This window comes from Hypomesus nipponensis, chromosome 9 (assembly GCF_054491055.1).
Source record: "Hypomesus nipponensis isolate SF chromosome 9, ASM5449105v1, whole genome shotgun sequence".
NCBI classification, from domain to species: Eukaryota; Metazoa; Chordata; class Actinopteri; order Osmeriformes; family Osmeridae; genus Hypomesus; species Hypomesus nipponensis.
This window is the reverse complement of record NC_140369.1, coordinates 24,322,626-24,344,467: the sequence shown is the minus strand read 5'-3', so window position 1 is coordinate 24,344,467 and position 21,842 is coordinate 24,322,626. Positions and strand designations below refer to the sequence as shown.

Sequence of the window (21,842 nt, the reverse complement as noted above, 5' to 3'; positions counted from 1 at the left end):
CATTTGAACGTACTTACTTACTTACTTACCTACTCACCTACCAACCGGTGAGCGCGTTCTTGCTCTGATTGAACCCATAGAGTCAAAGAACTAAGTGTAATTCCATTGCTATTGGCCTCGTTTGGTGGTTCATGTGAATACACTGTTGAGTTCCCCATCTTCCTTTAAACCGTAGGGGACCGTAGGGGAATCAATTTTCAGTTGTTTGGCCACTATTTACCCCCCCCGGCGAGGCGAAGCCCTTTTCGTTTGGCCCGCCGTTTTCCCTCCCTTTTACTTGAAAAAAAAAAAAAAAAAAAAAAAAAGTAAAACAAGTTTTTTCACTGACTGACTGACTTACTTACAGGCCGATCTGGTCGTCATAACATGTAATAACACGTATGTCATCTAGGAACCACACCAAAAGCGAGTGCCTGCCTGCCTGCCTGCCTGCCTGCCTGCCTGCCTGCCTGCCTGCCTGCCTGCCTGCCTGCCTGCCTGCCTGCCTGCCTGCCTGCCTGCCTGCCTGCCTGCCTGCCAGGAGCTTGGTCAACCCGAGTTCACAGCTGCCAAAATGCATCCGTTGTTGTGGGTGAAACAACGAGGACCACTTTTGTCAAGGTGTAACCCTAGCCCTACCACTTTTGTCAAGGTGTAACCCTAGCCCTAACCCTAGTAGGTGGGATGATTCGGCAAAATTCGGAACGCTTCACGGATTTGCGTGTCATCCTTTCGCAGGGGCCATGCTAATCTTCTCTGTATCGATCCAATTTTATTAGATGTGCTGCCGTAGCGAGCACAAGACAGGCAGCTGCACCGACCCCTATATATACGGCACGTCACTGGTCGAGTCGTCTCGGGGCGGGGTTGAAGCGCGAGGGAGGGCCGGTCCCCCCTTCCCCCTGGCCATCCCCTCTGCCCCTCCCTCCCTCCCTCTCTCTGCCCCTATCCCTACTGCAAACCCCTACCCCCGTAGTCCAGTCTAGTCCAGTCTAGTCTCGTCGTTACCGTGGCGCAGCGCAAGGGCACTGAGGGGCCGTGCGCGGGTAGCGTGGATCAATGGGGGTCATCGCTTCTCGGCCTTTTGGCTCAGATCAAGTGTAGTTTCTGTTCTTGTCAGTTTAATATCTGATAGGTCTCCCACGGGGGGGACCAGTTCTTATTAAGCCGATTTTTGCCAACGGGGAGTCGGAACGAGGGCTCGCTCCGTCCGCTCCACGCATCGCCCCGGTATTGCAGGTTCTCTGGGGAACGGTGCACTCTTTCTAAGCGTGTCAAAGGGAAACCCTGTGGGGTGAGTGAGTGTGTGTGTGAGTGAGTGAGTGAGTGAGTGGGTGAGTGGGTGAGTGAGTGAGTGAGTGACAGACAGATTGTATGGCCGGGCGTGATCCTGGCTTTCCATCTCTGGTTGACAATAATCATGATAGAGTAGGTAAGAGGGAGTGCAAGTGCACCTTCGTTTTGTAACACGTTTGCTGCCTGCCTTGAAGTAGTCGATTTCATTCATTTGCAATGTCATGTCATTTGAACGTACTTACTTACTTACTTACCTACTCACCTACCAACCGGTGAGCGCGTTCTTGCTCTGATTGAACCCATAGAGTCAAAGAACTAAGTGTAATTCCATTGCTATTGGCCTCGTTTGGTGGTTCATGTGAATACACTGTTGAGTTCCCCATCTTCCTTTAAACCGTAGGGGACCGTAGGGGAATCAATTTTCAGTTGTTTGGCCACTATTTACCCCCCCCGGCGAGGCGAAGCCCTTTTCGTTTGGCCCGCCGTTTTCCCTCCCTTTTACTTGAAAAAAAAAAAAAAAAAAAAAAAAAGTAAAACAAGTTTTTTCACTGACTGACTGACTTACTTACAGGCCGATCTGGTCGTCATAACATGTAATAACACGTATGTCATCTAGGAACCACACCAAAAGCGAGTGCCTGCCTGCCTGCCTGCCTGCCTGCCTGCCTGCCTGCCTGCCTGCCTGCCTGCCTGCCTGCCTGCCTGCCTGCCTGCCTGCCTGCCTGCCTGCCTGCCTGCCAGGAGCTTGGTCAACCCGAGTTCACAGCTGCCAAAATGCATCCGTTGTTGTGGGTGAAACAACGAGGACCACTTTTGTCAAGGTGTAACCCTAGCCCTACCACTTTTGTCAAGGTGTAACCCTAGCCCTAACCCTAGTAGGTGGGATGATTCGGCAAAATTCGGAACGCTTCACGGATTTGCGTGTCATCCTTTCGCAGGGGCCATGCTAATCTTCTCTGTATCGATCCAATTTTATTAGATGTGCTGCCGTAGCGAGCACAAGACAGGCAGCTGCACCGACCCCTATATATACGGCACGTCACTGGTCGAGTCGTCTCGGGGCGGGGTTGAAGCGCGAGGGAGGGCCGGTCCCCCCCTTCCCCCTGGCCATCCCCTCTGCCCCTCCCTCCCTCCCTCTCTCTGCCCCTATCCCTACTGCAAACCCCTACCCCCGTAGTCCAGTCTAGTCCAGTCTAGTCTCGTCGTTACCGTGGCGCAGCGCAAGGGCACTGAGGGGCCGTGCGCGGGTAGCGTGGATCAATGGGGGTCATCGCTTCTCGGCCTTTTGGCTCAGATCAAGTGTAGTTTCTGTTCTTGTCAGTTTAATATCTGATAGGTCTCCCACGGGGGGGACCAGTTCTTATTAAGCCGATTTTTGCCAACGGGGAGTCGGAACGAGGGCTCGCTCCGTCCGCTCCACGCATCGCCCCGGTATTGCAGCTTCTCTGGGGAACGGTGCACTCTTTCTAAGCGTGTCAAAGGGAAACCCTGTGGGGTGAGTGAGTGTGTGTGTGAGTGAGTGAGTGAGTGAGTGGGTGAGTGGGTGAGTGAGTGAGTGAGTGACAGACAGATTGTATGGCCGGGCGTGATCCTGGCTTTCCATCTCTGGTTGACAATAATCATGATAGAGTAGGTAAGAGGGAGTGCAAGTGCACCTTCGTTTTGTAACACGTTTGCTGCCTGCCTTGAAGTAGTCGATTTCATTCATTTGCAATGTCATGTCATTTGAACGTACTTACTTACTTACCTACTCACCTACCAACCGGTGAGCGCGTTCTTGCTCTGATTGAACCCATAGAGTCAAAGAACTAAGTGTAATTCCATTGCTATTGGCCTCGTTTGGTGGTTCATGTGAATACACTGTTGAGTTCCCCATCTTCCTTTAAACCGTAGGGGACCGTAGGGGAATCAATTTTCAGTTGTTTGGCCACTATTTACCCCCCCCGGCGAGGCGAAGCCCTTTTCGTTTGGCCCGCCGTTTTCCCTCCCTTTTACTTGAAAAAAAAAAAAAAAAAAAAAAAAAGTAAAACAAGTTTTTTCACTGACTGACTGACTTACTTACAGGCCGATCTGGTCGTCATAACATGTAATAACACGTATGTCATCTAGGAACCACACCAAAAGCGAGTGCCTGCCTGCCTGCCTGCCTGCCTGCCTGCCTGCCTGCCTGCCTGCCTGCCTGCCTGCCTGCCTGCCTGCCTGCCTGCCTGCCTGCCTGCCTGCCTGCCTGCCTGCCTGCCTGCCTGCCTGCCTGCCTGCCTGCCTGCCTGCCTGCCTGCCTGCCTGCCTGCCTGCCTGCCTGCCTGCCTGCCTGCCTGCCTGCCTGCCTGCCTGCCTGCCTGGAGCTTGGTCAACCCGAGTTCACAGCTGCCAAAATGCATCCGTTGTTGTGGGTGAAACAACGAGGACCACTTTTGTCAAGGTGTAACCCTAGCCCTACCACTTTTGTCAAGGTGTAACCCTAGCCCTAACCCTAGTAGGTGGGATGATTCGGCAAAATTCGGAACGCTTCACGGATTTGCGTGTCATCCTTTCGCAGGGGCCATGCTAATCTTCTCTGTATCGATCCAATTTTATTAGATGTGCTGCCGTAGCGAGCACAAGACAGGCAGCTGCACCGACCCCTATATATACGGCACGTCACTGGTCGAGTCGTCTCGGGGCGGGGTTGAAGCGCGAGGGAGGGCCGGTCCCCCCCTTCCCCCTGGCCATCCCCTCTGCCCCTCCCTCCCTCCCTCTCTCTGCCCCTATCCCTACTGCAAACCCCTACCCCCGTAGTCCAGTCTAGTCCAGTCTAGTCTCGTCGTTACCGTGGCGCAGCGCAAGGGCACTGAGGGGCCGTGCGCGGGTAGCGTGGATCAATGGGGGTCATCGCTTCTCGGCCTTTTGGCTCAGATCAAGTGTAGTTTCTGTTCTTGTCAGTTTAATATCTGATAGGTCTCCCACGGGGGGGACCAGTTCTTATTAAGCCGATTTTTGCCAACGGGGAGTCGGAACGAGGGCTCGCTCCGTCCGCTCCACGCATCGCCCCGGTATTGCAGCTTCTCTGGGGAACGGTGCACTCTTTCTAAGCGTGTCAAAGGGAAACCCTGTGGGGTGAGTGAGTGTGTGAGTGAGTGAGTGAGTGGGTGAGTGAGTGAGTGAGTGGGTGAGTGGGTGAGTGAGTGAGTGAGTGACAGACAGATTGTATGGCCGGGCGTGATCCTGGCTTTCCATCTCTGGTTGACAATAATCATGATAGAGTAGGTAAGAGGGAGTGCAAGTGCACCTTCGTTTTGTAACACGTTTGCTGCCTGCCTTGAAGTAGTCGATTTCATTCATTTGCAATGTCATGTCATTTGAACGTACTTACTTACTTACTTACCTACTCACCTACCAACCGGTGAGCGCGTTCTTGCTCTGATTGAACCCATAGAGTCAAAGAACTAAGTGTAATTCCATTGCTATTGGCCTCGTTTGGTGGTTCATGTGAATACACTGTTGAGTTCCCCATCTTCCTTTAAACCGTAGGGGACCGTAGGGGAATCAATTTTCAGTTGTTTGGCCACTATTTACCCCCCCCGGCGAGGCGAAGCCCTTTTCGTTTGGCCCGCCGTTTTCCCTCCCTTTTACTTGAAAAAAAAAAAAAAAAAAAGTAAAACAAGTTTTTTCACTGACTGACTGACTTACTTACAGGCCGATCTGGTCGTCATAACATGTAATAACACGTATGTCATCTAGGAACCACACCAAAAGCGAGTGCCTGCCTGCCTGCCTGCCTGCCTGCCTGCCTGCCTGCCTGCCTGCCTGCCTGCCTGCCTGCCTGCCTGCCTGCCTGCCTGCCTGCCTGCCTGCCTGCCTGCCTGCCTGCCTGCCTGCCTGCCTGCCTGCCTGCCTGCCTGCCTGCCTGCCTGCCTGCCTGCCTGCCTGCCTGCCTGCCTGCCTGCCTGCCTGCCTGCCTGCCTGCCTGCCTGCCTGGAGCTTGGTCAACCCGAGTTCACAGCTGCCAAAATGCATCCGTTGTTGTGGGTGAAACAACGAGGACCACTTTTGTCAAGGTGTAACCCTAGCCCTACCACTTTTGTCAAGGTGTAACCCTAGCCCTAACCCTAGTAGGTGGGATGATTCGGCAAAATTCGGAACGCTTCACGGATTTGCGTGTCATCCTTTCGCAGGGGCCATGCTAATCTTCTCTGTATCGATCCAATTTTATTAGATGTGCTGCCGTAGCGAGCACAAGACAGGCAGCTGCACCGACCCCTATATATACGGCACGTCACTGGTCGAGTCGTCTCGGGGCGGGGTTGAAGCGCGAGGGAGGGCCGGTCCCCCCCTTCCCCCTGGCCATCCCCTCTGCCCCTCCCTCCCTCCCTCTCTCTGCCCCTATCCCTACTGCAAACCCCTACCCCCGTAGTCCAGTCTAGTCCAGTCTAGTCTCGTCGTTACCGTGGCGCAGCGCAAGGGCACTGAGGGGCCGTGCGCGGGTAGCGTGGATCAATGGGGGTCATCGCTTCTCGGCCTTTTGGCTCAGATCAAGTGTAGTTTCTGTTCTTGTCAGTTTAATATCTGATAGGTCTCCCACGGGGGGGACCAGTTCTTATTAAGCCGATTTTTGCCAACGGGGAGTCGGAACGAGGGCTCGCTCCGTCCGCTCCACGCATCGCCCCGGTATTGCAGCTTCTCTGGGGAACGGTGCACTCTTTCTAAGCGTGTCAAAGGGAAACCCTGTGGGGTGAGTGAGTGTGTGAGTGAGTGAGTGAGTGGGTGAGTGAGTGAGTGAGTGGGTGAGTGGGTGAGTGAGTGAGTGAGTGACAGACAGATTGTATGGCCGGGCGTGATCCTGGCTTTCCATCTCTGGTTGACAATAATCATGATAGAGTAGGTAAGAGGGAGTGCAAGTGCACCTTCGTTTTGTAACACGTTTGCTGCCTGCCTTGAAGTAGTCGATTTCATTCATTTGCAATGTCATGTCATTTGAACGTACTTACTTACTTACTTACCTACTCACCTACCAACCGGTGAGCGCGTTCTTGCTCTGATTGAACCCATAGAGTCAAAGAACTAAGTGTAATTCCATTGCTATTGGCCTCGTTTGGTGGTTCATGTGAATACACTGTTGAGTTCCCCATCTTCCTTTAAACCGTAGGGGACCGTAGGGGAATCAATTTTCAGTTGTTTGGCCACTATTTACCCCCCCCGGCGAGGCGAAGCCCTTTTCGTTTGGCCCGCCGTTTTCCCTCCCTTTTACTTGAAAAAAAAAAAAAAAAAAAAAAAAGTAAAACAAGTTTTTTCACTGACTGACTGACTTACTTACAGGCCGATCTGGTCGTCATAACATGTAATAACACGTATGTCATCTAGGAACCACACCAAAAGCGAGTGCCTGCCTGCCTGCCTGCCTGCCTGCCTGCCTGCCTGCCTGCCTGCCTGCCTGCCTGCCTGCCTGCCTGCCTGCCTGCCTGCCTGCCTGCCTGCCTGCCTGCCTGCCTGCCTGCCTGCCTGCCTGCCTGCCTGCCTGCCTGCCTGCCTGCCTGCCTGCCTGCCTGCCTGCCTGCCTGGAGCTTGGTCAACCCGAGTTCACAGCTGCCAAAATGCATCCGTTGTTGTGGGTGAAACAACGAGGACCACTTTTGTCAAGGTGTAACCCTAGCCCTACCACTTTTGTCAAGGTGTAACCCTAGCCCTAACCCTAGTAGGTGGGATGATTCGGCAAAATTCGGAACGCTTCACGGATTTGCGTGTCATCCTTTCGCAGGGGCCATGCTAATCTTCTCTGTATCGATCCAATTTTATTAGATGTGCTGCCGTAGCGAGCACAAGACAGGCAGCTGCACCGACCCCTATATATACGGCACGTCACTGGTCGAGTCGTCTCGGGGCGGGGTTGAAGCGCGAGGGAGGGCCGGTCCCCCCCTTCCCCCTGGCCATCCCCTCTGCCCCTCCCTCCCTCCCTCTCTCTGCCCCTATCCCTACTGCAAACCCCTACCCCCGTAGTCCAGTCTAGTCCAGTCTAGTCTCGTCGTTACCGTGGCGCAGCGCAAGGGCACTGAGGGGCCGTGCGCGGGTAGCGTGGATCAATGGGGGTCATCGCTTCTCGGCCTTTTGGCTCAGATCAAGTGTAGTTTCTGTTCTTGTCAGTTTAATATCTGATAGGTCTCCCACGGGGGGGACCAGTTCTTATTAAGCCGATTTTTGCCAACGGGGAGTCGGAACGAGGGCTCGCTCCGTCCGCTCCACGCATCGCCCCGGTATTGCAGCTTCTCTGGGGAACGGTGCACTCTTTCTAAGCGTGTCAAAGGGAAACCCTGTGGGGTGAGTGAGTGTGTGAGTGAGTGAGTGAGTGAGTGAGTGGGTGAGTGGGTGAGTGAGTGAGTGAGTGACAGACAGATTGTATGGCCGGGCGTGATCCTGGCTTTCCATCTCTGGTTGACAATAATCATGATAGAGTAGGTAAGAGGGAGTGCAAGTGCACCTTCCTTTTGTAACACGTTTGCTGCCTGCCTTGAAGTAGTCGATTTCATTCATTTGCAATGTCATGTCATTTGAACGTACTTACTTACTTACTTACCTACTCACCTACCAACCGGTGAGCGCGTTCTTGCTCTGATTGAACCCATAGAGTCAAAGAACTAAGTGTAATTCCATTGCTATTGGCCTCGTTTGGTGGTTCATGTGAATACACTGTTGAGTTCCCCATCTTCCTTTAAACCGTAGGGGACCGTAGGGGAATCAATTTTCAGTTGTTTGGCCACTATTTACCCCCCCCGGCGAGGCGAAGCCCTTTTCGTTTGGCCCGCCGTTTTCCCTCCCTTTTACTTGAAAAAAAAAAAAAAAAAAAAAGTAAAACAATTTTTTTCACTGACTGACTGACTTACTTACAGGCCGATCTGGTCGTCATAACATGTAATAACACGTATGTCATCTAGGAACCACACCAAAAGCGAGTGCCTGCCTGCCTGCCTGCCTGCCTGCCTGCCTGCCTGCCTGCCTGCCTGCCTGCCTGCCTGCCTGCCTGCCTGCCTGCCTGCCTGCCTGCCTGCCTGCCTGCCTGCCTGCCTGCCTGCCTGCCTGCCTGCCTGCCTGCCTGCCTGCCTGCCTGCCTGCCTGCCTGCCTGCCTGCCTGCCTGCCTGCCTGCCTGCCTGCCTGCCTGCCTGCCTGCCTGCCTGCCTGCCTGCCTGCCTGCCTGCCTGCCTGGAGCTTGGTCAACCCGAGTTCACAGCTGCCAAAATGCATCCGTTGTTGTGGGTGAAACAACGAGGACCACTTTTGTCAAGGTGTAACCCTAGCCCTACCACTTTTGTCAAGGTGTAACCCTAGCCCTAACCCTAGTAGGTGGGATGATTCGGCAAAATTCGGAACGCTTCACGGATTTGCGTGTCATCCTTTCGCAGGGGCCATGCTAATCTTCTCTGTATCGATCCAATTTTATTAGATGTGCTGCCGTAGCGAGCACAAGACAGGCAGCTGCACCGACCCCTATATATACGGCACGTCACTGGTCGAGTCGTCTCGGGGCGGGGTTGAAGCGCGAGGGAGGGCCGGTCCCCCCCTTCCCCCTGGCCATCCCCTCTGCCCCTCCCTCCCTCCCTCTCTCTGCCCCTATCCCTACTGCAAACCCCTACCCCCGTAGTCCAGTCTAGTCCAGTCTAGTCTCGTCGTTACCGTGGCGCAGCGCAAGGGCACTGAGGGGCCGTGCGCGGGTAGCGTGGATCAATGGGGGTCATCGCTTCTCGGCCTTTTGGCTCAGATCAAGTGTAGTTTCTGTTCTTGTCAGTTTAATATCTGATAGGTCTCCCACGGGGGGGACCAGTTCTTATTAAGCCGATTTTTGCCAACGGGGAGTCGGAACGAGGGCTCGCTCCGTCCGCTCCACGCATCGCCCCGGTATTGCAGCTTCTCTGGGGAACGGTGCACTCTTTCTAAGCGTGTCAAAGGGAAACCCTGTGGGGTGAGTGAGTGTGTGAGTGAGTGAGTGAGTGGGTGAGTGAGTGAGTGGGTGAGTGGGTGAGTGAGTGAGTGAGTGGGTGAGTGGGTGAGTGAGTGAGTGAGTGACAGACAGATTGTATGGCCGGGCGTGATCCTGGCTTTCCATCTCTGGTTGACAATAATCATGATAGAGTAGGTAAGAGGGAGTGCAAGTGCACCTTCCTTTTGTAACACGTTTGCTGCCTGCCTTGAAGTAGTCGATTTCATTCATTTGCAATGTCATGTCATTTGAACGTACTTACTTACTTACTTACCTACTCACCTACCAACCGGTGAGCGCGTTCTTGCTCTGATTGAACCCATAGAGTCAAAGAACTAAGTGTAATTCCATTGCTATTGGCCTCGTTTGGTGGTTCATGTGAATACACTGTTGAGTTCCCCATCTTCCTTTAAACCGTAGGGGACCGTAGGGGAATCAATTTTCAGTTGTTTGGCCACTATTTACCCCCCCGGCGAGGCGAAGCCCTTTTCGTTTGGCCCGCCGTTTTCCCTCCCTTTTACTTGAAAAAAAAAAAAAAAAAGTAAAACAAGTTTTTTCACTGACTGACTGACTTACTTACAGGCCGATCTGGTCGTCATAACATGTAATAACACGTATGTCATCTAGGAACCACACCAAAAGCGAGTGCCTGCCTGCCTGCCTGCCTGCCTGCCTGCCTGCCTGCCTGCCTGCCTGCCTGCCTGCCTGCCTGCCTGCCTGCCTGCCAGGAGCTTGGTCAACCCGAGTTCACAGCTGCCAAAATGCATCCGTTGTTGTGGGTGAAACAACGAGGACCACTTTTGTCAAGGTGTAACCCTAGCCCTACCACTTTTGTCAAGGTGTAACCCTAGCCCTAACCCTAGTAGGTGGGATGATTCGGCAAAATTCGGAACGCTTCACGGATTTGCGTGTCATCCTTTCGCAGGGGCCATGCTAATCTTCTCTGTATCGATCCAATTTTATTAGATGTGCTGCCGTAGCGAGCACAAGACAGGCAGCTGCACCGACCCCTATATATACGGCACGTCACTGGTCGAGTCGTCTCGGGGCGGGGTTGAAGCGCGAGGGAGGGCCGGTCCCCCCTTCCCCCTGGCCATCCCCTCTGCCCCTCCCTCCCTCCCTCTCTCTGCCCCTATCCCTACTGCAAACCCCTACCCCCGTAGTCCAGTCTAGTCCAGTCTAGTCTCGTCGTTACCGTGGCGCAGCGCAAGGGCACTGAGGGGCCGTGCGCGGGTAGCGTGGATCAATGGGGGTCATCGCTTCTCGGCCTTTTGGCTCAGATCAAGTGTAGTTTCTGTTCTTGTCAGTTTAATATCTGATAGGTCTCCCACGGGGGGGACCAGTTCTTATTAAGCCGATTTTTGCCAACGGGGAGTCGGAACGAGGGCTCGCTCCGTCCGCTCCACGCATCGCCCCGGTATTGCAGCTTCTCTGGGGAACGGTGCACTCTTTCTAAGCGTGTCAAAGGGAAACCCTGTGGGGTGAGTGAGTGTGTGAGTGAGTGAGTGAGTGAGTGAGTGGGTGAGTGGGTGAGTGAGTGAGTGAGTGACAGACAGATTGTATGGCCGGGCGTGATCCTGGCTTTCCATCTCTGGTTGACAATAATCATGATAGAGTAGGTAAGAGGGAGTGCAAGTGCACCTTCCTTTTGTAACACGTTTGCTGCCTGCCTTGAAGTAGTCGATTTCATTCATTTGCAATGTCATGTCATTTGAACGTACTTACTTACTTACTTACCTACTCACCTACCAACCGGTGAGCGCGTTCTTGCTCTGATTGAACCCATAGAGTCAAAGAACTAAGTGTAATTCCATTGCTATTGGCCTCGTTTGGTGGTTCATGTGAATACACTGTTGAGTTCCCCATCTTCCTTTAAACCGTAGGGGACCGTAGGGGAATCAATTTTCAGTTGTTTGGCCACTATTTACCCCCCCCGGCGAGGCGAAGCCCTTTTCGTTTGGCCCGCCGTTTTCCCTCCCTTTTACTTGAAAAAAAAAAAAAAAAAAAAAGTAAAACAATTTTTTTCACTGACTGACTGACTTACTTACAGGCCGATCTGGTCGTCATAACATGTAATAACACGTATGTCATCTAGGAACCACACCAAAAGCGAGTGCCTGCCTGCCTGCCTGCCTGCCTGCCTGCCTGCCTGCCTGCCTGCCTGCCTGCCTGCCTGCCTGCCTGCCTGCCTGCCTGCCTGCCTGCCTGCCTGCCTGCCTGCCTGCCTGCCTGCCTGCCTGCCTGCCTGCCTGCCTGCCTGCCTGCCTGCCTGCCTGCCTGCCTGCCTGCCTGCCTGCCTGCCTGCCTGGAGCTTGGTCAACCCGAGTTCACAGCTGCCAAAATGCATCCGTTGTTGTGGGTGAAACAACGAGGACCACTTTTGTCAAGGTGTAACCCTAGCCCTACCACTTTTGTCAAGGTGTAACCCTAGCCCTAACCCTAGTAGGTGGGATGATTCGGCAAAATTCGGAACGCTTCACGGATTTGCGTGTCATCCTTTCGCAGGGGCCATGCTAATCTTCTCTGTATCGATCCAATTTTATTAGATGTGCTGCCGTAGCGAGCACAAGACAGGCAGCTGCACCGACCCCTATATATACGGCACGTCACTGGTCGAGTCGTCTCGGGGCGGGGTTGAAGCGCGAGGGAGGGCCGGTCCCCCCTTCCCCCTGGCCATCCCCTCTGCCCCTCCCTCCCTCCCTCTCTCTGCCCCTATCCCTACTGCAAACCCCTACCCCCGTAGTCCAGTCTAGTCCAGTCTAGTCTCGTCGTTACCGTGGCGCAGCGCAAGGGCACTGAGGGGCCGTGCGCGGGTAGCGTGGATCAATGGGGGTCATCGCTTCTCGGCCTTTTGGCTCAGATCAAGTGTAGTTTCTGTTCTTGTCAGTTTAATATCTGATAGGTCTCCCACGGGGGGGACCAGTTCTTATTAAGCCGATTTTTGCCAACGGGGAGTCGGAACGAGGGCTCGCTCCGTCCGCTCCACGCATCGCCCCGGTATTGCAGCTTCTCTGGGGAACGGTGCACTCTTTCTAAGCGTGTCAAAGGGAAACCCTGTGGGGTGAGTGAGTGTGTGAGTGAGTGAGTGAGTGGGTGAGTGAGTGAGTGGGTGAGTGGGTGAGTGAGTGAGTGAGTGGGTGAGTGGGTGAGTGAGTGAGTGAGTGACAGACAGATTGTATGGCCGGGCGTGATCCTGGCTTTCCATCTCTGGTTGACAATAATCATGATAGAGTAGGTAAGAGGGAGTGCAAGTGCACCTTCCTTTTGTAACACGTTTGCTGCCTGCCTTGAAGTAGTCGATTTCATTCATTTGCAATGTCATGTCATTTGAACGTACTTACTTACTTACTTACCTACTCACCTACCAACCGGTGAGCGCGTTCTTGCTCTGATTGAACCCATAGAGTCAAAGAACTAAGTGTAATTCCATTGCTATTGGCCTCGTTTGGTGGTTCATGTGAATACACTGTTGAGTTCCCCATCTTCCTTTAAACCGTAGGGGACCGTAGGGGAATCAATTTTCAGTTGTTTGGCCACTATTTACCCCCCCCGGCGAGGCGAAGCCCTTTTCGTTTGGCCCGCCGTTTTCCCTCCCTTTTACTTGAAAAAAAAAAAAAAAGTAAAACAAGTTTTTTCACTGACTGACTGACTTACTTACAGGCCGATCTGGTCGTCATAACATGTAATAACACGTATGTCATCTAGGAACCACACCAAAAGCGAGTGCCTGCCTGCCTGCCTGCCTGCCTGCCTGCCTGCCTGCCTGCCTGCCTGCCTGCCTGCCTGCCTGCCTGCCTGCCTGCCTGCCTGCCAGGAGCTTGGTCAACCCGAGTTCACAGCTGCCAAAATGCATCCGTTGTTGTGGGTGAAACAACGAGGACCACTTTTGTCAAGGTGTAACCCTAGCCCTACCACTTTTGTCAAGGTGTAACCCTAGCCCTAACCCTAGTAGGTGGGATGATTCGGCAAAATTCGGAACGCTTCACGGATTTGCGTGTCATCCTTTCGCAGGGGCCATGCTAATCTTCTCTGTATCGATCCAATTTTATTAGATGTGCTGCCGTAGCGAGCACAAGACAGGCAGCTGCACCGACCCCTATATATACGGCACGTCACTGGTCGAGTCGTCTCGGGGCGGGGTTGAAGCGCGAGGGAGGGCCGGTCCCCCCCTTCCCCCTGGCCATCCCCTCTGCCCCTCCCTCCCTCCCTCTCTCTGCCCCTATCCCTACTGCAAACCCCTACCCCCGTAGTCCAGTCTAGTCCAGTCTAGTCTCGTCGTTACCGTGGCGCAGCGCAAGGGCACTGAGGGGCCGTGCGCGGGTAGCGTGGATCAATGGGGGTCATCGCTTCTCGGCCTTTTGGCTCAGATCAAGTGTAGTTTCTGTTCTTGTCAGTTTAATATCTGATAGGTCTCCCACGGGGGGGACCAGTTCTTATTAAGCCGATTTTTGCCAACGGGGAGTCGGAACGAGGGCTCGCTCCGTCCGCTCCACGCATCGCCCCGGTATTGCAGCTTCTCTGGGGAACGGTGCACTCTTTCTAAGCGTGTCAAAGGGAAACCCTGTGGGGTGAGTGAGTGTGTGAGTGAGTGAGTGAGTGAGTGAGTGGGTGAGTGGGTGAGTGAGTGAGTGAGTGACAGACAGATTGTATGGCCGGGCGTGATCCTGGCTTTCCATCTCTGGTTGACAATAATCATGATAGAGTAGGTAAGAGGGAGTGCAAGTGCACCTTCCTTTTGTAACACGTTTGCTGCCTGCCTTGAAGTAGTCGATTTCATTCATTTGCAATGTCATGTCATTTGAACGTACTTACTTACTTACTTACCTACTCACCTACCAACCGGTGAGCGCGTTCTTGCTCTGATTGAACCCATAGAGTCAAAGAACTAAGTGTAATTCCATTGCTATTGGCCTCGTTTGGTGGTTCATGTGAATACACTGTTGAGTTCCCCATCTTCCTTTAAACCGTAGGGGACCGTAGGGGAATCAATTTTCAGTTGTTTGGCCACTATTTACCCCCCCCGGCGAGGCGAAGCCCTTTTCGTTTGGCCCGCCGTTTTCCCTCCCTTTTACTTGAAAAAAAAAAAATAAAAAAAAAGTAAAACAATTTTTTTCACTGACTGACTGACTTACTTACAGGCCGATCTGGTCGTCATAACATGTAATAACACGTATGTCATCTAGGAACCACACCAAAAGCGAGTGCCTGCCTGCCTGCCTGCCTGCCTGCCTGCCTGCCTGCCTGCCTGCCTGCCTGCCTGCCTGCCTGCCTGCCTGCCTGCCTGCCTGCCTGCCTGCCTGCCTGCCTGCCTGCCTGCCTGCCTGCCTGCCTGCCTGCCTGCCTGCCTGCCTGCCTGCCTGCCTGCCTGCCTGCCTGCCTGCCTGCCTGCCTGCCTGCCTGCCTGCCTGCCTGCCTGCCTGCCTGCCTGCCTGCCTGCCTGCCTGGAGCTTGGTCAACCCGAGTTCACAGCTGCCAAAATGCATCCGTTGTTGTGGGTGAAACAACGAGGACCACTTTTGTCAAGGTGTAACCCTAGCCCTACCACTTTTGTCAAGGTGTAACCCTAGCCCTAACCCTAGTAGGTGGGATGATTCGGCAAAATTCGGAACGCTTCACGGATTTGCGTGTCATCCTTTCGCAGGGGCCATGCTAATCTTCTCTGTATCGATCCAATTTTATTAGATGTGCTGCCGTAGCGAGCACAAGACAGGCAGCTGCACCGACCCCTATATATACGGCACGTCACTGGTCGAGTCGTCTCGGGGCGGGGTTGAAGCGCGAGGGAGGGCCGGTCCCCCCCTTCCCCCTGGCCATCCCCTCTGCCCCTCCCTCCCTCCCTCTCTCTGCCCCTATCCCTACTGCAAACCCCTACCCCCGTAGTCCAGTCTAGTCCAGTCTAGTCTCGTCGTTACCGTGGCGCAGCGCAAGGGCACTGAGGGGCCGTGCGCGGGTAGCGTGGATCAATGGGGGTCATCGCTTCTCGGCCTTTTGGCTCAGATCAAGTGTAGTTTCTGTTCTTGTCAGTTTAATATCTGATAGGTCTCCCACGGGGGGGACCAGTTCTTATTAAGCCGATTTTTGCCAACGGGGAGTCGGAACGAGGGCTCGCTCCGTCCGCTCCACGCATCGCCCCGGTATTGCAGCTTCTCTGGGGAACGGTGCACTCTTTCTAAGCGTGTCAAAGGGAAACCCTGTGGGGTGAGTGAGTGTGTGAGTGAGTGAGTGAGTGGGTGAGTGAGTGAGTGGGTGAGTGGGTGAGTGAGTGAGTGAGTGGGTGAGTGGGTGAGTGAGTGAGTGAGTGACAGACAGATTGTATGGCCGGGCGTGATCCTGGCTTTCCATCTCTGGTTGACAATAATCATGATAGAGTAGGTAAGAGGGAGTGCAAGTGCACCTTCCTTTTGTAACACGTTTGCTGCCTGCCTTGAAGTAGTCGATTTCATTCATTTGCAATGTCATGTCATTTGAACGTACTTACTTACTTACTTACCTACTCACCTACCAACCGGTGAGCGCGTTCTTGCTCTGATTGAACCCATAGAGTCAAAGAACTAAGTGTAATTCCATTGCTATTGGCCTCGTTTGGTGGTTCATGTGAATACACTGTTGAGTTCCCCATCTTCCTTTAAACCGTAGGGGACCGTAGGGGAATCAATTTTCAGTTGTTTGGCCACTATTTACCCCCCCCGGCGAGGCGAAGCCCTTTTCGTTTGGCCCGCCGTTTTCCCTCCCTTTTACTTGAAAAAAAAAAAAAAAAAAAAAAAAGTAAAACAAGTTTTTTCACTGACTGACTGACTTACTTACAGGCCGATCTGGTCGTCATAACATGTAATAACACGTATGTCATCTAGGAACCACACCAAAAGCGAGTGCCTGCCTGCCTGCCTGCCTGCCTGCCTGCCTGCCTGCCTGCCTGCCTGCCTGCCTGCCTGCCTGCCTGCCTGCCTGCCTGCCTGCCTGCCTGCCTGCCTGCCTGCCTGCCTGCCTGCCTGCCTGCCTGCCTGCCTGCCTGCCTGCCAGGAGCTTGGTCAACCCGAGTTCACAGCTGCCAAAATGCATCCGTTGTTGTGGGTGAAACAACGAGGACCACTTTTGTCAAGGTGTAACCCTAGCCCTACCACTTTTGTCAAGGTGTAACCCTAGCCCTAACCCTAGTAGGTGGGATGATTCGGCAAAATTCGGAACGCTTCACGGATTTGCGTGTCATCCTTTCGCAGGGGCCATGCTAATCTTCTCTGTATCGATCCAATTTTATTAGATGTGCTGCCGTAGCGAGCACAAGACAGGCAGCTGCACCGACCCCTATATATACGGCACGTCACTGGTCGAGTCGTCTCGGGGCGGGGTTGAAGCGCGAGGGAGGGCCGGTCCCCCCCTTCCCCCTGGCCATCCCCTCTGCCCCTCCCTCCCTCCCTCTCTCTGCCCCTATCCCTACTGCAAACCCCTACCCCCGTAGTCCAGTCTAGTCCAGTCTAGTCTCGTCGTTACCGTGGCGCAGCGCAAGGGCACTGAGGGGCCGTGCGCGGATAGCGTGGATCAATGGGGGTCATCGCTTCTCGGCCTTTTGGCTCAGATCAAGTGTAGTTTCTGTTCTTGTCAGTTTAATATCTGATAGGTCTCCCACGGGGGGGACCAGTTCTTATTAAGCCGATTTTTGCCAACGGGGAGTCGGAACGAGGGCTCGCTCCGTCCGCTCCACGCATCGCCCCGGTATTGCAGCTTCTCTGGGGAACGGTGCACTCTTTCTAAGCGTGTCAAAGGGAAACCCTGTGGGGTGAGTGAGTGTGTGAGTGAGTGAGTGAGTGAGTGAGTGGGTGAGTGGGTGAGTGAGTGAGTGAGTGACAGACAGATTGTATGGCCGGGCGTGATCCTGGCTTTCCATCTCTGGTTGACAATAATCATGATAGAGTAGGTAAGAGGGAGTGCAAGTGCACCTTCCTTTTGTAACACGTTTGCTGCCTGCCTTGAAGTAGTCGATTTCATTCATTTGCAATGTCATGTCATTTGAACGTACTTACTTACTTACTTACCTACTCACCTACCAACCGGTGAGCGCGTTCTTGCTCTGATTGAACCCATAGAGTCAAAGAACTAAGTGTAATTCCATTGCTATTGGCCTCGTTTGGTGGTTCATGTGAATACACTGTTGAGTTCCCCATCTTCCTTTAAACCGTAGGGGACCGTAGGGGAATCAATTTTCAGTTGTTTGGCCACTATTTACCCCCCCCCGGCGAGGCGAAGCCCTTTTCGTTTGGCCCGCCGTTTTCCCTCCCTTTTACTTGAAAAAAAAAAAAAAAAAAAAAAAGTAAAACAATTTTTTTCACTGACTGACTGACTTACTTACAGGCCGATCTGGTCGTCATAACATGTAATAACACGTATGTCATCTAGGAACCACACCAAAAGCGAGTGCCTGCCTGCCTGCCTGCCTGCCTGCCTGCCTGCCTGCCTGCCTGCCTGCCTGCCTGCCTGCCTGCCTGCCTGCCTGCCTGCCTGCCTGCCTGCCTGCCTGCCTGCCTGCCTGCCTGCCTGCCTGCCTGCCTGCCTGCCTGCCTGCCTGCCTGCCTGCCTGCCTGCCTGCCTGCCTGCCTGGAGCTTGGTCAACCCGAGTTCACAGCTGCCAAAATGCATCCGTTGTTGTGGGTGAAACAACGAGGACCACTTTTGTCAAGGTGTAACCCTAGCCCTACCACTTTTGTCAAGGTGTAACCCTAGCCCTAACCCTAGTAGGTGGGATGATTCGGCAAAATTCGGAACGCTTCACGGATTTGCGTGTCATCCTTTCGCAGGGGGTCCCCCCCTTCCCCCTGGCCATCCCCTCTGCCCCTCCCTCCCTCCCTCTCTCTGCCCCTATCCCTACTGCAAACCCCTACCCCCGTAGTCCAGTCTAGTCCAGTCTAGTCTCGTCGTTACCGTGGCGCAGCGCAAGGGCACTGAGGGGCCGTGCGCGGATAGCGTGGATCAATGGGGGTCATCGCTTCTCGGCCTTTTGGCTCAGATCAAGTGTAGTTTCTGTTCTTGTCAGTTTAATATCTGATAGGTCTCCCACGGGGGGGACCAGTTCTTATTAAGCCGATTTTTGCCAACGGGGAGTCGGAACGAGGGCTCGCTCCGTCCGCTCCACGCATCGCCCCGGTATTGCAGCTTCTCTGGGGAACGGTGCACTCTTTCTAAGCGTGTCAAAGGGAAACCCTGTGGGGTGAGTGAGTGTGTGAGTGAGTGAGTGAGTGAGTGAGTGAGTGGGTGAGTGGGTGAGTGAGTGAGTGAGTGACAGACAGATTGTATGGCCGGGCGTGATCCTGGCTTTCCATCTCTGGTTGACAATAATCATGATAGAGTAGGTAAGAGGGAGTGCAAGTGCACCTTCCTTTTGTAACACGTTTGCTGCCTGCCTTGAAGTAGTCGATTTCATTCATTTGCAATGTCATGTCATTTGAACGTACTTACTTACTTACTTACCTACTCACCTACCAACCGGTGAGCGCGTTCTTGCTCTGATTGAACCCATAGAGTCAAAGAACTAAGTGTAATTCCATTGCTATTGGCCTCGTTTGGTGGTTCATGTGAATACACTGTTGAGTTCCCCATCTTCCTTTAAACCGTAGGGGACCGTAGGGGAATCAATTTTCAGTTGTTTGGCCACTATTTACCCCCCCCCGGCGAGGCGAAGCCCTTTTCGTTTGGCCCGCCGTTTTCCCTCCCTTTTACTTGAAAAAAAAAAAAAAAAAAAAAAAAGTAAAACAATTTTTTTCACTGACTGACTGACTTACTTACAGGCCGATCTGGTCGTCATAACATGTAATAACACGTATGTCATCTAGGAACCACACCAAAAGCGAGTGCCTGCCTGCCTGCCTGCCTGCCTGCCTGCCTGCCTGCCTGCCTGCCTGCCTGCCTGCCTGCCTGCCTGCCTGCCTGCCTGCCTGCCTGCCTGCCTGCCTGCCTGCCTGCCTGCCTGCCTGCCTGCCTGCCTGCCTGCCTGCCTGCCTGCCTGCCTGCCTGCCTGCCTGGAGCTTGGTCAACCCGAGTTCACAGCTGCCAAAATGCATCCGTTGTTGTGGGTGAAACAACGAGGACCACTTTTGTCAAGGTGTAACCCTAGCCCTACCACTTTTGTCAAGGTGTAACCCTAGCCCTAACCCTAGTAGGTGGGATGATTCGGCAAAATTCGGAACGCTTCACGGATTTGCGTGTCATCCTTTCGCAGGGGCCATGCTAATCTTCTCTGTATCGATCCAATTTTATTAGATGTGCTGCCGTAGCGAGCACAAGACAGGCAGCTGCACCGACCCCTATATATACGGCACGTCACTGGTCGAGTCGTCTCGGGGCGGGGTTGAAGCGCGAGGGAGGGCCGGTCCCCCCCCTTCCCCTGGCCATCCCCTCTGCCCCTCCCTCCCTCCCTCTCTCTGCCCCTATCCCTACTGCAAACCCCTACCCCCGTAGTCCAGTCTAGTCCAGTCTAGTCTCGTCGTTACCGTGGCGCAGCGCAAGGGCACTGAGGGGCCGTGCGCGGGTAGCGTGGATCAATGGGGGTCATCGCTTCTCGGCCTTTTGGCTCAGATCAAGTGTAGTTTCTGTTCTTGTCAGTTTAATATCTGATAGGTCTCCCACGGGGGGGACCAGTTCTTATTAAGCCGATTTTTGCCAACGGGGAGTCGGAACGAGGGCTCGCTCCGTCCGCTCCACGCATCGCCCCGGTATTGCAGCTTCTCTGGGGAACGGTGCACTCTTTCTAAGCGTGTCAAAGGGAAACCCTGTGGGGTGAGTGAGTGTGTGAGTGAGTGAGTGAGTGAGTGAGTGAGTGGGTGAGTGGGTGAGTGAGTGAGTGAGTGACAGACAGATTGTATGGCCGGGCGTGATCCTGGCTTTCCATCTCTGGTTGACAATAATCATGATAGAGTAGGTAAGAGGGAGTGCAAGTGCACCTTCCTTTTGTAACACGTTTGCTGCCTGCCTTGAAGTAGTCGATTTCATTCATTTGCAATGTCATGTCATTTGAACGTACTTACTTACTTACTTACCTACTCACCTACCAACCGGTGAGCGCGTTCTTGCTCTGATTGAACCCATAGAGTCAAAGAACTAAGTGTAATTCCATTGCTATTGGCCTCGTTTGGTGGTTCATGTGAATACACTGTTGAGTTCCCCATCTTCCTTTAAACCGTAGGGGACCGTAGGGGAATCAATTTTCAGTTGTTTGGCCACTATTTACCCCCCCCCCGGCGAGGCGAAGCCCTTTTCGTTTGGCCCGCCGTTTTCCCTCCCTTTTACTTGAAAAAAAAAAAAAAAAAAAAGTAAAACAATTTTTTTCACTGACTGACTGACTTACTTACAGGCCGATCTGGTCGTCATAACATGTAATAACACGTATGTCATCTAGGAACCACACCAAAAGCGAGTGCCTGCCTGCCTGCCTGCCTGCCTGCCTGCCTGCCTGCCTGCCTGCCTGCCTGCCTGCCTGCCTGCCTGCCTGCCTGCCTGCCTGCCTGCCTGCCTGCCTGCCTGCCTGCCTGCCTGCCTGCCTGCCAGGAGCTTGGTCAACCCGAGTTCACAGCTGCCAAAATGCATCCGTTGTTGTGGGTGAAACAACGAGGACCACTTTTGTCAAGGTGTAACCCTAGCCCTACCACTTTTGTCAAGGTGTAACCCTAGCCCTAACCCTAGTAGGTGGGATGATTCGGCAAAATTCGGAACGCTTCACGGATTTGCGTGTCATCCTTTCGCAGGGGCCATGCTAATCTTCTCTGTATCGATCCAATTTTATTAGATGTGCTGCCGTAGCGAGCACAAGACAGGCAGCTGCACCGACCCCTATATATACGGCACGTCACTGGTCGAGTCGTCTCGGGGCGGGGTTGAAGCGCGAGGGAGGGCCGGTCCCCCCTTCCCCCTGGCCATCCCCTCTGCCCCTCCCTCCCTCCCTCTCTCTGCCCCTATCCCTACTGCAAACCCCTACCCCCGTAGTCCAGTCTAGTCCAGTCTAGTCTCGTCGTTACCGTGGCGCAGCGCAAGGGCACTGAGGGGCCGTGCGCGGGTAGCGTGGATCAATGGGGGTCATCGCTTCTCGGCCTTTTGGCTCAGATCAAGTGTAGTTTCTGTTCTTGTCAGTTTAATATCTGATAGGTCTCCCACGGGGGGGACCAGTTCTTATTAAGCCGATTTTTGCCAACGGGGAGTCGGAACGAGGGCTCGCTCCGTCCGCTCCACGCATCGCCCCGGTATTGCAGCTTCTCTGGGGAACGGTGCACTCTTTCTAAGCGTGTCAAAGGGAAACCCTGTGGGGTGAGTGAGTGTGTGAGTGAGTGAGTGAGTGAGTGAGTGGGTGAGTGGGTGAGTGAGTGAGTGAGTGACAGACAGATTGTATGGCCGGGCGTGATCCTGGCTTTCCATCTCTGGTTGACAATAATCATGATAGAGTAGGTAAGAGGGAGTGCAAGTGCACCTTCCTTTTGTAACACGTTTGCTGCCTGCCTTGAAGTAGTCGATTTCATTCATTTGCAATGTCATGTCATTTGAACGTACTTACTTACTTACTTACCTACTCACCTACCAACCGGTGAGCGCGTTCTTGCTCTGATTGAACCCATAGAGTCAAAGAACTAAGTGTAATTCCATTGC

General features: G+C 53.6%; 27 non-coding genes across 27 annotated transcripts; 14 read left to right on the top strand and 13 right to left on the bottom strand.

Moving 5' to 3' along the window:
• Positions 1-672: 672 nt before the first annotated feature.
• LOC146273744 (U6 spliceosomal RNA) lies at positions 673-779 on the bottom strand. Its single transcript, XR_014766778.1, has one exon. It is a non-coding gene; the product is annotated as a U6 spliceosomal RNA (small nuclear RNA).
• Positions 780-1,047: 268 nt separating this feature from the next.
• Positions 1,048-1,244, top strand: LOC146273743 (U2 spliceosomal RNA). Its single transcript, XR_014767022.1, has one exon. It is a non-coding gene; the product is annotated as a U2 spliceosomal RNA (small nuclear RNA).
• Positions 1,245-2,168: 924 nt separating this feature from the next.
• Positions 2,169-2,275, bottom strand: LOC146273742 (U6 spliceosomal RNA). The gene has a single exon (XR_014766777.1). It is a non-coding gene; the product is annotated as a U6 spliceosomal RNA (small nuclear RNA).
• A 269-nt stretch (positions 2,276-2,544) lies between these two features.
• Positions 2,545-2,741, top strand: LOC146273741 (U2 spliceosomal RNA). The gene has a single exon (XR_014766947.1). It is a non-coding gene; the product is annotated as a U2 spliceosomal RNA (small nuclear RNA).
• A 1,028-nt stretch (positions 2,742-3,769) lies between these two features.
• LOC146273740 (U6 spliceosomal RNA) lies at positions 3,770-3,876 on the bottom strand. Its single transcript, XR_014766776.1, has one exon. It is a non-coding gene; the product is annotated as a U6 spliceosomal RNA (small nuclear RNA).
• A 269-nt stretch (positions 3,877-4,145) lies between these two features.
• Positions 4,146-4,342, top strand: LOC146273739 (U2 spliceosomal RNA). Its single transcript, XR_014766946.1, has one exon. It is a non-coding gene; the product is annotated as a U2 spliceosomal RNA (small nuclear RNA).
• A 1,042-nt stretch (positions 4,343-5,384) lies between these two features.
• LOC146273738 (U6 spliceosomal RNA) lies at positions 5,385-5,491 on the bottom strand. Its single transcript, XR_014766775.1, has one exon. It is a non-coding gene; the product is annotated as a U6 spliceosomal RNA (small nuclear RNA).
• Positions 5,492-5,760: 269 nt separating this feature from the next.
• On the top strand, positions 5,761-5,957 carry LOC146273737 (U2 spliceosomal RNA). Its single transcript, XR_014766945.1, has one exon. It is a non-coding gene; the product is annotated as a U2 spliceosomal RNA (small nuclear RNA).
• A 1,007-nt stretch (positions 5,958-6,964) lies between these two features.
• Positions 6,965-7,071, bottom strand: LOC146273736 (U6 spliceosomal RNA). Its single transcript, XR_014766774.1, has one exon. It is a non-coding gene; the product is annotated as a U6 spliceosomal RNA (small nuclear RNA).
• A 269-nt stretch (positions 7,072-7,340) lies between these two features.
• LOC146273735 (U2 spliceosomal RNA) lies at positions 7,341-7,537 on the top strand. The gene has a single exon (XR_014766944.1). It is a non-coding gene; the product is annotated as a U2 spliceosomal RNA (small nuclear RNA).
• A 1,064-nt stretch (positions 7,538-8,601) lies between these two features.
• Positions 8,602-8,708, bottom strand: LOC146273734 (U6 spliceosomal RNA). Its single transcript, XR_014766773.1, has one exon. It is a non-coding gene; the product is annotated as a U6 spliceosomal RNA (small nuclear RNA).
• A 269-nt stretch (positions 8,709-8,977) lies between these two features.
• On the top strand, positions 8,978-9,174 carry LOC146273733 (U2 spliceosomal RNA). Its single transcript, XR_014766943.1, has one exon. It is a non-coding gene; the product is annotated as a U2 spliceosomal RNA (small nuclear RNA).
• A 927-nt stretch (positions 9,175-10,101) lies between these two features.
• LOC146273732 (U6 spliceosomal RNA) lies at positions 10,102-10,208 on the bottom strand. The gene has a single exon (XR_014766771.1). It is a non-coding gene; the product is annotated as a U6 spliceosomal RNA (small nuclear RNA).
• Positions 10,209-10,476: 268 nt separating this feature from the next.
• On the top strand, positions 10,477-10,673 carry LOC146273731 (U2 spliceosomal RNA). The gene has a single exon (XR_014766942.1). It is a non-coding gene; the product is annotated as a U2 spliceosomal RNA (small nuclear RNA).
• A 1,008-nt stretch (positions 10,674-11,681) lies between these two features.
• Positions 11,682-11,788, bottom strand: LOC146273730 (U6 spliceosomal RNA). The gene has a single exon (XR_014766770.1). It is a non-coding gene; the product is annotated as a U6 spliceosomal RNA (small nuclear RNA).
• A 268-nt stretch (positions 11,789-12,056) lies between these two features.
• On the top strand, positions 12,057-12,253 carry LOC146273729 (U2 spliceosomal RNA). The gene has a single exon (XR_014766940.1). It is a non-coding gene; the product is annotated as a U2 spliceosomal RNA (small nuclear RNA).
• A 934-nt stretch (positions 12,254-13,187) lies between these two features.
• Positions 13,188-13,294, bottom strand: LOC146273728 (U6 spliceosomal RNA). The gene has a single exon (XR_014766769.1). It is a non-coding gene; the product is annotated as a U6 spliceosomal RNA (small nuclear RNA).
• A 269-nt stretch (positions 13,295-13,563) lies between these two features.
• LOC146273727 (U2 spliceosomal RNA) lies at positions 13,564-13,760 on the top strand. The gene has a single exon (XR_014766939.1). It is a non-coding gene; the product is annotated as a U2 spliceosomal RNA (small nuclear RNA).
• A 1,057-nt stretch (positions 13,761-14,817) lies between these two features.
• LOC146273726 (U6 spliceosomal RNA) lies at positions 14,818-14,924 on the bottom strand. Its single transcript, XR_014766768.1, has one exon. It is a non-coding gene; the product is annotated as a U6 spliceosomal RNA (small nuclear RNA).
• A 269-nt stretch (positions 14,925-15,193) lies between these two features.
• LOC146273725 (U2 spliceosomal RNA) lies at positions 15,194-15,390 on the top strand. Its single transcript, XR_014766938.1, has one exon. It is a non-coding gene; the product is annotated as a U2 spliceosomal RNA (small nuclear RNA).
• Positions 15,391-16,393: 1,003 nt separating this feature from the next.
• Positions 16,394-16,500, bottom strand: LOC146273724 (U6 spliceosomal RNA). Its single transcript, XR_014766767.1, has one exon. It is a non-coding gene; the product is annotated as a U6 spliceosomal RNA (small nuclear RNA).
• A 269-nt stretch (positions 16,501-16,769) lies between these two features.
• LOC146273723 (U2 spliceosomal RNA) lies at positions 16,770-16,966 on the top strand. The gene has a single exon (XR_014766937.1). It is a non-coding gene; the product is annotated as a U2 spliceosomal RNA (small nuclear RNA).
• Positions 16,967-18,194: 1,228 nt separating this feature from the next.
• Positions 18,195-18,391, top strand: LOC146273722 (U2 spliceosomal RNA). The gene has a single exon (XR_014766936.1). It is a non-coding gene; the product is annotated as a U2 spliceosomal RNA (small nuclear RNA).
• A 992-nt stretch (positions 18,392-19,383) lies between these two features.
• Positions 19,384-19,490, bottom strand: LOC146273721 (U6 spliceosomal RNA). Its single transcript, XR_014766766.1, has one exon. It is a non-coding gene; the product is annotated as a U6 spliceosomal RNA (small nuclear RNA).
• Positions 19,491-19,759: 269 nt separating this feature from the next.
• On the top strand, positions 19,760-19,956 carry LOC146273720 (U2 spliceosomal RNA). Its single transcript, XR_014766935.1, has one exon. It is a non-coding gene; the product is annotated as a U2 spliceosomal RNA (small nuclear RNA).
• A 949-nt stretch (positions 19,957-20,905) lies between these two features.
• Positions 20,906-21,012, bottom strand: LOC146273719 (U6 spliceosomal RNA). The gene has a single exon (XR_014766765.1). It is a non-coding gene; the product is annotated as a U6 spliceosomal RNA (small nuclear RNA).
• A 268-nt stretch (positions 21,013-21,280) lies between these two features.
• Positions 21,281-21,477, top strand: LOC146273718 (U2 spliceosomal RNA). The gene has a single exon (XR_014766934.1). It is a non-coding gene; the product is annotated as a U2 spliceosomal RNA (small nuclear RNA).
• Positions 21,478-21,842: the final 365 nt, after the last annotated feature.